Source organism: Capra hircus, chromosome 4 (genome assembly GCF_001704415.2).
Source record: "Capra hircus breed San Clemente chromosome 4, ASM170441v1, whole genome shotgun sequence".
NCBI classification, from domain to species: Eukaryota; Metazoa; Chordata; class Mammalia; order Artiodactyla; family Bovidae; genus Capra; species Capra hircus.
In genome coordinates, this window is record NC_030811.1 from 387435 (window position 1) to 401559 (window position 14125).

General features: G+C 46.8%; 1 protein-coding gene across 1 annotated transcript in view; it reads left to right on the forward strand.

The window, feature by feature from the left end:
• ESYT2 (extended synaptotagmin 2) overlaps nucleotides 1–14125 on the forward strand; it is an 82689-nt gene that overhangs the window by 21002 nt on the left and 47562 nt on the right. The window lies entirely within an intron of this gene.

Below are 14125 nucleotides of genomic sequence, written 5' to 3' on the forward strand. Positions count from 1 at the left end.
CAGGTATGCCCCACTTTGTTTATCCTTTCATCCTTTGAAGAACTTTTTGGGTTGTTTCTGTCTTTTGGCTATTATGAATTGTGTCCTGAACATTGATGTTCACATTTTTGTTTGAATACTTGTGTTCCGTTTTGGAGGGTATACACCTAGAAGTAGAATTGATGGGTTTAACTTTTGGAGGAGCTGCTAAACTGCTTTCCATAATGGTGGGAATATTTTATAGTCTCACCAGCAATGCAAGAAGGTTCTAATTCCTGCACCTGCCTGCAAACACGTATCATTTTGTGTTTCGATTGGAAGTCCTCCTAGAGTGCGTGACCTGGAATGTCGCTGTGGATAGATCTGCGTTCTCCAATGACTGATGCGCCTTCCCACACGCACTTCCTCCCAGCTTCACAGGGCGGGGTGGTCTTGCAGCATGAAGCGGCTGTGCTGGGCCAGTGTGCCCTGGCAGTCGCAGCCCTGGGAACTGGCTGTGGACGTGTGCCAGCCCTGCCACTGCCCCGAGCCGTCTTCGCTCCCCTCCTCTGGAGATCTGCACCTCAGTCGCTAAGGGCAGGGGGAGCAGACGCTGTAGCCCAGCAGGTTGGAGGTGGCCGAGGGTGGGGACAGGGGAGAGTGCTCGCTGGTCTGGACCCACCTGTGCGCCAGGCGCCGGGCACCGGGCTCCGTACAGTGGAGGCTGTGACAGAAGAGGACCTGCCCTGTTGACCAGACCCCTCCAGTCCCTGTCAGCGTCCAGGCTGTGCTTTCTCAGTGCAGGATACCTGCCAACAGCTCTAGTTTGCTTTTTCTAGGCTAGCTGCTTGCCCTCAGCAGCTCAGGAGTTTGGCAGATGCCTGAAGGGAAGCTTAGTTGGCCTCTCCTCCCCATCCCAGCACCTCCCCACCCAGGGTCTGGGCCCCCAGTGTCGCTCAGCCGACCTGAACTCCAGTTCCCTCTCCCTGGTCTGGTGAGGTTTCTGTCGGCTCCTCTGGCTTCTCAGCTGCACTCCTCTGGGTTTCTCAGCCCCTGGTGCCACAGCGGTGGGGGAGAGGCACCACAGAGTGCTGCCTCGCTGCCCCGCGTGCCTTCTGCCCTGTGTCCCCGTCCTTCGCGCCGTGAGTGCCCTGTGACCTCAGGCAGCCGTGTACTCTGGTCTCTGCTGGGTTTCTCATGTTCTCAGCAGATGGGCTGCTGCACGGTGCTCTGATCATCATATCTGGAAGCCAGTGTTATTTTTAGGGAAAAAATAGATTTGAACTCTAGTATAATTCCATGTGAAAGTTGGAAGAACAGATACTTTCTGTTGGGAGATAAGTTTAGAAGAAAGAGGGCGGAGGTTGAGTTTTAGATGTGTAATTTGTTTCAAAATATTTCTCTGGGTAAATATTTTAAATTTAGGCGGGTTTCATGGTTTTGGGGGTTTGTTGTAATTGTTGTTTTCAGGAAAATACTGCCCAAGGTGTGAGGTAAATTTTAAGCAGTGAGGCTTGATGTAAACAGCTATAGAAAAATTACAGTCAGGGCTTCACTTATTTTACCTGTGAAATGCCACCTAGCAGGTCTGGTAAACTCTTGGAAATACCTGTTGAGCTTGACCATTTAGTGGGCTTATATCTTTATGAGTGGTGAGCACTGTTTCTTGCCTTGTATACTTTGTAGCTTCAGGACAGACATCCTGAAAACACTGGGAGTATTATAAATAATGGAGAAAAGAGTTCTGAAAAATGGATTTTAGAACTTTTCACTAGAGCCCCTCCTGTGTAAGGAGGGGCCGAGAACCTGCCCCTGGAACAGTTAGGCCTGGCACTGCCTCGGGGACCCCAGGACCCGGCCTGGCGCCGGGGCTGCGTCGGAGGCCAGCCTCGGCATGCCCATCTGTGCTCCGTGGCCTCTGGCTATAGCGCCCGCTTTCTGGAACTCAGATTCTTCGCCTGCCGAGTGGGGAGGAAGCACAGTGGTTCACCTGTCAGGTTCCTGTACGGCCTTAGAGATAAAACAGCAAACGGGCCAAGAGTCGGGCCTTCAGGGAGGGCAGCGGCGAGCAGGGCAGCGCAGACAGGGGAGAGGCTGCTTTCAGGTGGGCAGCGGGCATTAGCGCGCTGAGGAGGAAGCGAGAGGTGCTGAGGGGAGGAGCAGCTGGCCGTCAGGAAGGGCAAGCGTTGGTTGTTGTATATACACAGTGGATCGTATGGCAACGCAGTTTATTTTCATAGTTTTATGGCTTTAGGAAGTGTTTTGCTTCTGGTGTATAAGCAGGTTTTAACTTCAGGAATCATCTGGGGGCCCCAGTGGTGTGACTCTGCTCTTCCTTCACCAGTGAGTGGACCAGGGGTCCTTTAAGGCCAGACCATCACCAGCGTGTCCTCATTTACTGGCTAATCCACTGACAGCTCTGAGTCAAGCCACTGGTCTGCCTTGGGACTCTGCAGTCACTTATTTGGTTTTGCTGTTATTTGGGGAAATATTTGATCCGCATGAGTACACAATACTACGTGATCCATGGTCCATTGGAACTGAGGATTCGGAGCACTGACTGTAAATTATATGCAGATTTTTGGCTGGGCAGAGGGTCAGCTCCTCTAACCCCTAAGCTGTTCAGGAGTCAGCTATATATGGTTCAGTTTTTTGTTATATTCACAAGATTGTGTCAGTTCAGTTCAGTTCAGTCACTCAGTCGTGTCTGACTCTTTGCAGCCCCATGAATCGCAGCACGCCAGGCCTCCCTGTCCATCACCAACTCCCGGAGTCCACCCAAATTCATGTCCCTCTAGTCAGTGATGCCATCCAGCCATCTCATCCTCTGTCGTTCCCTTCTCCTCCTGCCCCCAATCCCTCCCAGCATCAGAGTCTTTTCCAATGAGTCAACTCTTTGCACGAGGAGGCCAAAGTACTGGAGCTTCAGCTTTAGCATCATTCCTTCCAAAGAAATCCCAGGGCTGATCTCCTTCAGAATGGACTGGTTGGATCTTCTTGCAGTTCAAGGGACTCTCAAGAGTCTTCTCCAACACCACAGTTCAAAAGCATCAGTTCTTCGGCGCTCAGCCTTCTTCACAGTCCAACTCTCACATCCATACATGACCACAGGAAAAACCATAGCCTTGACTAGACGGACCTTAGTCGGCAAAGTAATGTCTCTGCTTTAGAATATGCTGTCTGGGTTGGTCATAACTTTCCTTCCAAGGAGTAAGCGTCTTTTAATTTCATGGCTGCAGTCACCATCTGCAGTGATTTTGGAGCCCCCCAAAATAAAGTCTGACACTGTTTCCACTGTTTCCCCATCTATTTCCCATGAAGTGATGGGACCAGATGCCATGATCTTCGTTTTCTGAATGTTGAGCTTTAAGCCAACTTTTTTACTCTCCTCTTTCACTTTCATCAAGAGGGTTTTTAGTTCCTCTTCACTTTCTGCCATAAGGGTGGTGTCATCTGCATATCTGAGGTTATTGATATTTCTCCCAGCAATCTTGATTCCAGCCTGTGTTTCTTCCAGTCCAGCGTTTCTTGTGATGTACTCTGCATGGAAGTTAAATAAGCAGGGTGACAATATACAGCCTTGACGTACACCTTTGCATTGTGTAACCATCATCAAAATCTAATTTTAGAATGTTTTTGTCCATAAGCATGGGCACTCACTCTCCACTCCCTCTGCATTCCTTATGCCAGCCTCAGGCAACAGCTAGTCTCCCTTCTGTCTCAAGGCCTCCCTTTTCTGGATGTCCATGCCTGTGGAATCAGACACTGTGCGGTCCTTGTGGCTTGGACAACCCATGTGATAGATGATAGAGGTCGGTAGACAGGTGGTAGAAAATGAGAGAGGTGATGTGATTGACAGATACGATGGTGATGGGTTGATGACTGATGGATACGGTGCTGATGGTTGATAGATGAACGGAGATAAACAGAGACACCGGTCCATTCCCTCTTGTGATGTACTCTGGTTGTATAATATGTGACCACTGGGGAAGCCTGGGCGCCGTGCACACAGGGACTTTCTTTGTAATATTGCTCTTTGGCAATATCTGTAATTATTTCAAAAGGAAAAAAAATTGAGAGTGATCTTATGATCTAGTTACTGGCTTCTATATAATTATGCATTTATAGTGAAGAAACTAGTGGGTTTTTCTAGGAAAAATTGCACAGAGTTTGGGATTTGATCAAGAGATATATAAAAAATTTTGTAGTGTTTTCCCCTGAGATTTCTTCTTATTTTTTTTTCCCCCTGAGATTCTTGTATGGAAAACAAAGAATGATAAGGTAAGCTATAGTATTTCTCCCTGGGTTATCACTGTAACACCAAAACTGAAGGGTTTCTTTTTATTTTTGTTTTTAGGTATTTCTGTATTCCATGATCACAGTTAACTATAGACAAGCACTGAGGGATGTACTGGAACTTTCATCTCAAACATCCAATAAAGATAAATTATTATATTCAGGAAAAAGTCTCAGGGTTTTCAGGTGCTTGATTCTGTATTGTTTCTACATTGCATACAAATAAAGGATTAAAAGGAGAAAACAACAAGATTTTAGGTTCATAAATTTCTCTGACTTCATTCTCATAACTTTTGAGATATTTGTGTCAGTGTGAGAGAATGAAATTAAGGTTTTAGAAATATATATTTCTTTACTGTAAATCAAAAGATTCATTCATGGCTTTTCTGAATTTGCATTTGAAAAAACAAAACCAAAACAAACACCTCTCCCCCTAAAAAAACTCCCACACGGTTTTCCAGCATAATTTCTCAGAGCTCCAAGATTTTGCTACACTTTTTACAGTGGTAGTTTTCCCCCAGGATAATTGTGTAGATATCTACAGAATTGAAATACTGCTGAAAGTCACTCTATGTTAATGTTTAATTACAGAGTTGCTTTTTCTCCTTAAAGAGTATTTAAAAATTTAATAAATATTGCATGGTACTAAGCCTATTTCTTGAAAATGAAAAATTTATAGTAAAATTTCAAACATAAGGTGACCTCTGATTCCATGTGGATGTTTGGTGTACCTGTCCGTTCTGTCATCTGTAAGTTTAACCCCAGCATCACAACATCATGGTCTCATAGGTTCTTTCTTCCCTTCCTCCTTCCCTCCCTTCTTTCCCTTTCCTTTTCATTTTTATAACAGAACAAAGCTGGGTCGATTCCACTTAGTAGAGAATGTGTCCAGTTAATTCAGCGCAGTAATTACCTCTCTGTCTTCTTGTCCATTCCAGTCAAGATGTAAGCTTGTAAATTTGAATGGTAGCTCTCGATTTGAATTTAAAATAAAAAACAACCATATTGTCTTATGTGTTTAGCAAAGGAGATGAGGAGACATGTTTCCTGTTGTTGGGCTCATTTTAATTTGTGAGATACCAAGATTGTCAACTAATTTCCTTGTGTAAGTTTTTTTTTTTCTTTTTAGCATTTACGGAAAGAATATGTCCATGACTTTAGAATTTTATTAAAATATGCTTCAAGTCTTTGAAAAATATCGCAAACATGCATCTGTATGTAAGGCATTAGCCCTCTCAGCATTAGTGTTTTGATGAAGGGGGATGTCTGATTGTTCTCCTGGGTGGAAGCTATGATGCATCCCTGTTGGTTTTTTTTGGTTTTGCTTGTTTTCTTCTATCCCTGTTTTGACCCAGCCATTGATTCTGAGTCCTGGCTTAAATCCCCTTAATCATTCTATGCATGCAATGAAATTTAAGTCCCCTTCAAAATTAAATGGATAGATAAATAGTGTGTCTAACACAGCAGATGTATGAGATTATAGGGGCCTCACAGTGACACTCTTTAGTGAATCAGAAGTAAGGGCTGGTTTTCACATAGCTTGGGCAGCTTTCCTGATTGTGGAAATCGTGCTGGGATAGACCTTGCTTTCTTTTCCTTTTGGCCATGCCATGTGGCACATGAGACTCCAGTTCCCTGCCCGGGGAGTGAGCCCGTGGCCCCTGCAGTGGAAGCGTGGAGCCCTAACCACTGGACCACCGGGAGATTCCCCACGCCCAGCTTTTCCAGTTTCATGTCACTGTGTCCTGATCTGCAAAGACAGGTAGTGGTGAGTAATCAAAGTCTGCACAAAGCTGATCAGACCAACCAAGGAGTAGTGATTGTGGATGCTGAGAAATATTAATGGCCATATTTACTGTGGGGCTATGGATTGATTGCCTACTCTTTTGTGCACTAGACATACATAAACCAAATTATTTTCTTACCCTCCAAAGGAGTATTTTGGCCTGCTGCTACCATTTGACAGAGGTTCTGAGAGACATTCTTCCCCCACATTTTTAGCCTTGAAGACTTTATTCTTTATAGAAGTAGCTATTAGAAGAAAGTGTCCTGGTATTTAGAAAAAAATATCATTAAGATTTCTTGACCCTATTTTTCCAATTTCCATGCACACTGAATCTCTGGAGAAGATGGGAGGCAGCAGATTTGAACTGGGAATTGTGAGGCTTTAAAGACAGAGATGATTTAATAACCCATGCGAAATGGATAAAGAAGTTCTAATATAAAAAAAATTAGAGGCCACACATGTAGCTGATGCCGATTTGCGTCTGAGCCATTTTCTCCTGACACGCTCCCCAGCCAGTCTTGAGGATGCTCAGAGTCCCCCTCTGTGGTGCTGGAAGGAGCTGGGGGGGGCCTGCAGGATGCGGTGCCGTTTAAACCTTGTTCAGACCCTCTTGTTTGGAAGTTCTCGCCAGTGTCTGCTTGTTAGTGTCTCTGATGCTCTTTTCCCGTCATAATTACATTGCATAAAGAGGTTTTGAGGGACTTTTCTCCAGGCCTCATACAGACGCTCCCAGTGCCCCCAGTTCATTGCAGCAGGCCAGTCACAGGCGGTGTTCTGAAAGCACTGGCATAGAGACCGGTAGGTGTCTGATTGACCCAGGGTCCAGAGAGGGAGAACGGTTTCTGACCTTCTCTTGGACTGGTGTCTGTCTTTCCCCATCATTGACATCTCCCAGATCCTGGTTTCTCCAGGCAGTCCTGGCTTGATTGGCTAGTTTACGGTTTGAAGTTTAATGACATTTCATTTCTAAATTGATCATTTTATCCATTATCTTTTGTATTTTACTTAAAGATGTTAAATCAGTAATGCCTCTGGTGTAGCTTGGATAGGCCATCTTTACTTCGATTTTCCAGACTGCCGGGGTCCGGCCCCGGTGGATCCAGGGAATTCGAAGGGTGGACGGCGTTGGCGAGGAAAGACTTGTTTATTTATTAATATAAGATTAGATTAGGAAGAAATAGTGTAGTAAAAAAATTAAGTGGAGGAAGAGGGCTGAATAGCTTGGATTACGCGGAAGACCAATAAAATTCCAGACAAGGAATTTGCACCATCTACGTTGGGCCACCGGCGCTCGCTTGAATATCTAAGGGTGCCTCGCCTTAGGCTCCCTTTCGCTCGAATCTTAACAGCCAGGGCAAGTAAGTAGACTTGGTGAGCCTCCGCGCCCCAGGTGGAAATTCAGCCTGAAGTTAAAGTAAAGAGGAAAGAGAGAGAGACACGGGGGAAACCAGTCCAGCGACTGGCTCCCGGCGCCAGCTGTTGACTGCCTTCTTTCAGATGTTTACATAAAGGAGTGAGTTACTTTCCACCGCAGTTTCAGTGCTAATGGTGCTCGTGGGGTTTCAGTAGGGTTCCCTGCGGCCGCACTGTGTGGTTGTCTTGGGCTGAACAGAGATGTCTGCACAAGTGCTGACCATCAGCAGCATCTCCCAGAAGAGAGTCCTCTGTTTAGCTTCAGTTCCAAACATTATCTCATGTTCAGAAATGGGGGAAATAGGATTTAAGTAGAAGATGTCAGCTGTGTGTAAACTGGTTCCATCCTTTATGCTTCAGGGAGGACTTTACAGTCACTGGGGTCTGGGCCTCTTCCCTCTAACTCACTTGTTTCCTCGGGACTTTGAAGAGATTATCCCTGGAGAGACTGTGTTTCCTCATCTGTTAGGTGGTACATGGACTGCTGACAAGGTTGTGAGGACTAAAAAAAGGCATTGTTTGCAGGGTTCTGGCATACAGTCAGTGTTGTGTCTTGGATTTATTTTCCCTAAGCAAGCAGCTTTGATACTATCAACATCACATTAGAATCAAAAATATGCCTTTGTTCTTTTTGAAGAAAAGATTAAAGAGATTTCTTAGTGTCAACTCTTAAGTAAAGTCAGAATTTCAGTGCTCCTACAGTGGTTATTTCTAGTTTGTAAAGATACTATGAATAATAAATGTGAAAACATATTTCATAATTAGACGTATAGAGATTTGAGTAGATTCTCTTCTTCTTTGGATTTTTAAAAATGATTTAGAACCAAATGACATGTGTTCGTTATTCTTCAATGCTTTGGGGACACATTTTCTATTTTCCCTGTACATCTTTACCTATCTCTCTGAGTTTTTTGCTACTTTAAATTGTTTTGTGGAATATAAACAAATGTCTGTGAGTATGTATTAGTGAGAAGCAGATTTTTTTACTTAGTAAACAGAATTAAAATGTGGTAACAGGTCTCCTTTCTTCAATTTTGAAATACTCTTTTTCTTTGGCACTTTGAAACAATCTCTTATAAATCAAAAACCATAGAATTGTTGAATGTCTTGGGATTCTCTACTAAGAGATGGCTTGATTTTCAAATTCTTCTTATATAAACTTTAGTGATGTAAGCCTGTTCTCTTGCCTTGAAAACTTACTTGTGCAGATGGTTTCTCTGCCCTCTCCTCTGGTAGTTAGAGAATAGAGTTCCTCAAATATTAATCTTATGTAATTTTCCTCCTAAAAAGCCCCAGGTTGACCCACTGCCAGTAGAACAAAACCCACACTCCTCTCTGTGTGGCGCAGAAGGCACATCGGGCGGGTCCGGACCTAATTTTCCAGCTTCAGCTCCTACCGTGCTTCCGTTCTCTTGGTCCAGCCAGAGTAAATCATGCTCCATTATTTTTGCTCAGAATGCTCTCTTTCTTCGCATGGCAGACCCCAGCTACCCCATCCACGCCATGTCACGCGCTCTCTTCCTGAGTCTCTCTCACGGACTCTCAGAGGCAGCGTCAGACCCTCCCCAGCCCACACTGTGCTTCTCTCCTAGGCTGGTGGGCACACCTGTCCTCGCCAGTGCGAGCCTCCCAAGGACATGCCCACACCCAGTTCTACATTATGTCCCTGGCCCTGCACACAGCGCCAGACCCAGCTAACTTAAAAGCGACTTCTTCAACCTGTTTTTCTAAAAGAACTGTCTGTACATTTCCGGTAGATTAAGGAATAGCATCTGATCCCATCACTTGATGGGAAATAAATGGGAAACAGTGGAAGCAGTGTCAGACTTTATTTTTGGGGGCTCCAAAATCACTGTAGATGGTGACTGCAGCCATGAAATTAAAAGACGCTTACTCTTTGGAAGAAAAGTTATGACCAACCTAGATAGCATATTCAAAAGCAGAGACATTACTTTGCTGACTAAGGTCCGTCTAGTCAAGGCTATGGTTTTTCCTGTGGTCATGTATGGATGTGAGAGTTGGACTGTGAAGAAGGCTGAGTGCCGAAGAACTGATGCTTTTGAACTGTGGTGTTGGAGAAGACTCTTGAGAGTCCATTGGACTGCAAGGAGATCCACCCAGTCCATTCTGAAGGAGATCAGCCCTGGGATTTCTTTGGAAGGAATGATGCTAAAGCTGAAGCTCCAGTACTTTGGCCACCTGATGCGAAGAATTGACTCGTTGGAAAGACTCTGATGCTGGGAGGGATTGGGGGCAGGAGGAGAAGGGGACGACCCAGGATGAGATGGCTGGATGGCATCACGGACTCAATGGACGTGAGTCTGAGTGAACTCCGGGAGATGGTGATGGACAGGGAGGCCTGGGGTGCTGCGATTCATGGGGTCGCAAAGAGTCGGACACGACTGAGCGACTGAGCTGACTAAGGAATATCACAGTGATGAAAATGCAGTAACAGAATCAGAATTCACACCAGGTGAACGGTACTCTTCCTGGTGCATGGTGGTGAGTAGGGAAGTTCTCTTATTAGGTGTAGGTGACTCAGGGGACTGGTGTGTTTGCCTGAGGTGTGTGACAGGATGCATAGGAGCTGGTGGTTTGCTAGCAGGAATGGCTTGAGGAATATCAGTGAACTTGAAGAAATCGCGTTATGTTAGAGAAGGCAGACATTATATTTTTGAATAGTTTTCCAGGAGTATTTGATCACTAAGGTGTTTGTTTCAACGTAGTTAAACTTTAGCTTTAAAACTTGAGGATTCAGAAAAATTTTTTTTTCAAATCAGATTTAGAGTAGGTTACTTGTATTATAAGAAAGTCTTGTTTCCAAGTATTCTTGCTGATATAATCACTATGTTCAAAATCAATTTATGAAAACTCTTGTTACACAGTGTGAGTTACTTATTATATAAAATACTACTTTATGTGTTAGAAAATTCTTGGTTTTAATCTTAAGTTAGACTAATAACTGGAAAAGTGGTTTATGTGTAGAAATAGAGGAAAATGTAAAAGCCTCATTCCGCTTCTTGTTACACTAGTTTGCTATGTTGTTTTTGCAGAGTTTTTCTGTGCACTTATAAGCATGTGTAACATATGCAAAACTTTATGTGTATATGTACACAGAGAAACATACCAGTGTTTCTAAGAATGTGTGACCTCTAGTACATTTTCATTAATTGGAAAGTTTGGCAATACTTTATTACCAAACATAGTAATTTCTTGAACTGCTTTCATTGAGAGTAGAAGTTCATTGAATGATATTTGCACAGGTGAATTTGGTCCACTGTACTGACTTGCTCCTTGGAAGAGAAACTGTGACAAACCTAGACAGTGTATTAAAAAGCAGAGACATTATTTACTGACAAAGGTCTGTGTAATCAAAGTTACGCTTTTTCCAGTAGTCATGTATGGATGTGAGAGTTGGACTATAAAGAAAGCTGAGTGCTGAAGAATTGATGCTTTTGAGCTGTGGTGTTGGAGAAGACTCTTGAGAGTCCCTTGGACTGCAAGGAGGTCCAACCAGTCCTGGGTGTTCATTGGAAGGACTGATGCTGAAGCTGAAAAACTCCAGTACTTTGGCCACCTCATGGGAAGAGCTGCTGAATGGAGAAGACCCTGATGCTGGGAAAGATTGAAGGCAGGAGGAGAAGGGGACAACAGAGGATGAGATGGTTGGATGGCATCACCAGCTCGATGGACATGAGTTTGAGCAGGCTCCGGGAGTTGGTGATGGACAGGGAGGCCTGGCGTGCTGCAGTCCATGGGGTCGCAAAGAATCGGACACGACTGAGTGACTGAACTGAACTGACAGGAAGACAGAGGGGCTGACAAGGGCCCAGTTGGTAAATGAAGTCCCTCGTTTGGTCTGTGAAGGAGTTCTCCGACCCTGGGAAAGTAGAAAGGAGCCGTGTAGGTGTCGAGGATTTGAAGAGTTGGATGGGGAGGCGGGAGCTGAGGACGTGCCCCGCCTCTGCTGGTGAACCGTGAGGCCTGTCTGTGCGGTGACTGTGGGACAGCTGGCCTGCCCCAGACCCAGACGGGAGCAGGACCGGGGAGCTCACTTCCACCTGGGGCCCTTCCCCTGCTCTCGTCTCTCCTCTCTTGTCCCCTTCCTTGAGAACTGTGTTTGTAAGTTTTTGTAAATTTTTATTTTAAAACTTTATTATATACACCTCCTCCCTCCACCCCACCCCCCCTGAATGAATGGTAGCCAGTTGTAGCTGCTTTTCTCTGTATTTTCACTGAAAACAAATCTTGGCAGGTACTCCACCGAAGTGCTCCAGCAGCTCTGGCAGCCCCCGCCTGGGGCCGCTCCGCGCTCCAGTAGCTGCGCAGCCCTCGCGCGTGGGCACGCCTGTCCCCCCGGCCACTCGGGGCGGTGGTGGCCGCTCCCGGCGTGCTGCACGTGCATCGATTTCCTAGGCCAGATTCTGAGAGATGGGATTGCTGGTTCACAGGGTGGATGGATGCACATGGAATTTTGTCGTTACTTCTTCATTATTGTTGCGTGTTCATGGACACTAGTGCTTTCCGGTGGCAGGTTTGAATGTTAAGTAAAACCAGACTTGAACCGCTCTGCTCTGAGTCTCGGGTGGAGCACTAGGTGTGGTAGCGGTGTTTTGCTGTGAGCTGCTGTCTGGTTTCTGTGCTTTGCCGTCAGCTGTTTGAGGCTTTGTACAGCCTTTGGGGTGTAGGTTCCTGCTGCTCAGTTGCTCAGTTGTGTCCGAGTCTCTGCGACCCCGTGGACTGCAGCACGCCAGGCTTCCCCGTCCTTCACCATCTCCCAGAGCTTGCTTGAACTCATGTCCATGGAGTCAGTGATGCCATCCAGCCGTCGCATCTTTTGCCAGCCTCCTCTCCTCCCACCTTCAGTCTTTCCCAGAGTCAAGGTCTTTTCCAGTGAGTCAGCTCTTTGCATCAGGTGGCCAGAATATCAGAGGTTCAGCTTCAGCATGAGTCCTTCCAATGAACACCCAGGACTGATCTCCTTTAGGATGGACTGGTTGGATCTCCTTGCAGTCCAAGGGACTCTCAAGAGTCTTCTCCAGCACCACAGTCTGAAAGCATCAGTTCTTTGGCGCTCAGCCTTTATGGTCCAACTCTAGATAATCACCATTAAACACACATTTTCTACTTCTGGCTACCACTCAGGATCTCGAACATTTTAAGGCATGAAATCAGACTTTCAGGTTTTGCTCTTTAAGGGGGTGTGCTCTCTTGAGGGTTCGGCAGGCTCTGTGAGTGGCAATCTTCATGCACCTGCCACTTCCCTTGGTAGCAGAGGGGCCAAGAGCACAGGCAGACAGCCTGCTTTTCACCCCCATCTGTCACTAGGAGCGGTCCTGTACATGTGCGAGAGTAATAGTCCCAATTTGCAGATTTGTTGTAAGAATCAACTCAGGGAATGTGTCTGACTAACTTAGCGCAGCACCTGCTGCATAGATAGCAGTTTATACTCAGTAAATGGTAGTTCAGTCTGGTGCTCAGTAGCTCAGTCATGTCCAGCTCTTTGTGACCCCGTAGACTGTAGCCCGCAAGGCTGCTCTGCCCATGGGATTCTCCAGGCAAGAATACTGGACTGGGTTGCCATGCCCTCCTCCAGGGAATCTTCCCGACCCAGGGATCGAGCCCCCACCTCCCGCATCACCTGCGCTGGCAGCCAGATTCTTCACCACCAGCACCACCTGGGGAGCCCAAGGGTAGTCACTCTTATCATTTTGTACAAAAGTGGTTGCATGGCATCACTGACTCAATGGACATGAGTTTGAGCAGACTCCAGAGAAGGTGAGCGACGGGAAGCCCGGATTTCTGCTGCAGCCTGTGGGGCCACAAAGAGCCGGACACGACTGAGCGACTGAGCAACACACAAAAATAGCTTATAGTTCAGTCGTGTTGTCCGCCTTGCTCTCCAGAGGCCGCCTTCAGGGCAGGTTTATGGTGTGTGCCTTGGCCCGCCCTCAGCGTCCGCCTTTCCTCACTGGCTGCTCCTCCGAAGCGTTCGCCTGAACGACCTTGCAGAGACCTTGCCCTCGCCGTCCCCCAGCCCCCACCCCTCTTGTAGCCGAGTCTGGCTAGCCTGGCGAGCCCTCCGCTCTCCAGCCCCGCACGCCTCCTGCCTCTGGGGGAAGTGCGGTCCTTCTGGTGCTCCGGTTCCCCTCAGGTAGAAATGGCTGCTCTGCAGCGACGTGACCTCCAGACCGGAGCAGCATCGCCAGCGTCCTTTCTGGAATCTCTGCTTCTTAAGCATCATCTTCCTCAACTCTTGAGCCTTTTCCTTAATTCTGGAAGGTTGCCGTCTCTTTGGTTTTGTTTCAGGATGGGTTCAAGCTAAAACTTAATTTAGAAAACTTGTTGCCGGCGTTCCCGCCCGCCCTTGGGGTTCAGGCAGATGGAAGGCTTCCCATCCAGCGGCGTGAAGGGGCCGGTCTTAGGCGTGCGGGCGCGAGGAAGGCGGGGCTGTGCAGCCGCGACAGACGTGGAGACAGTGGTCTCGCCAGCCAGGACCTGGCGGGTCATGGCCCTGTGCCCTGGTTTGTGCTCGGGGACCAAGCCTGAGAGGTGGAATTGGTCCTCAAGGAAGCGTCTTCTTGGGCACATACCCCAGAGCAGCTGCGCTCAGCCGGAGGCTGGGATGGGGCTTGGCTGTTACTGCCTGCTGCGTGTGTTACTGAGACGCCT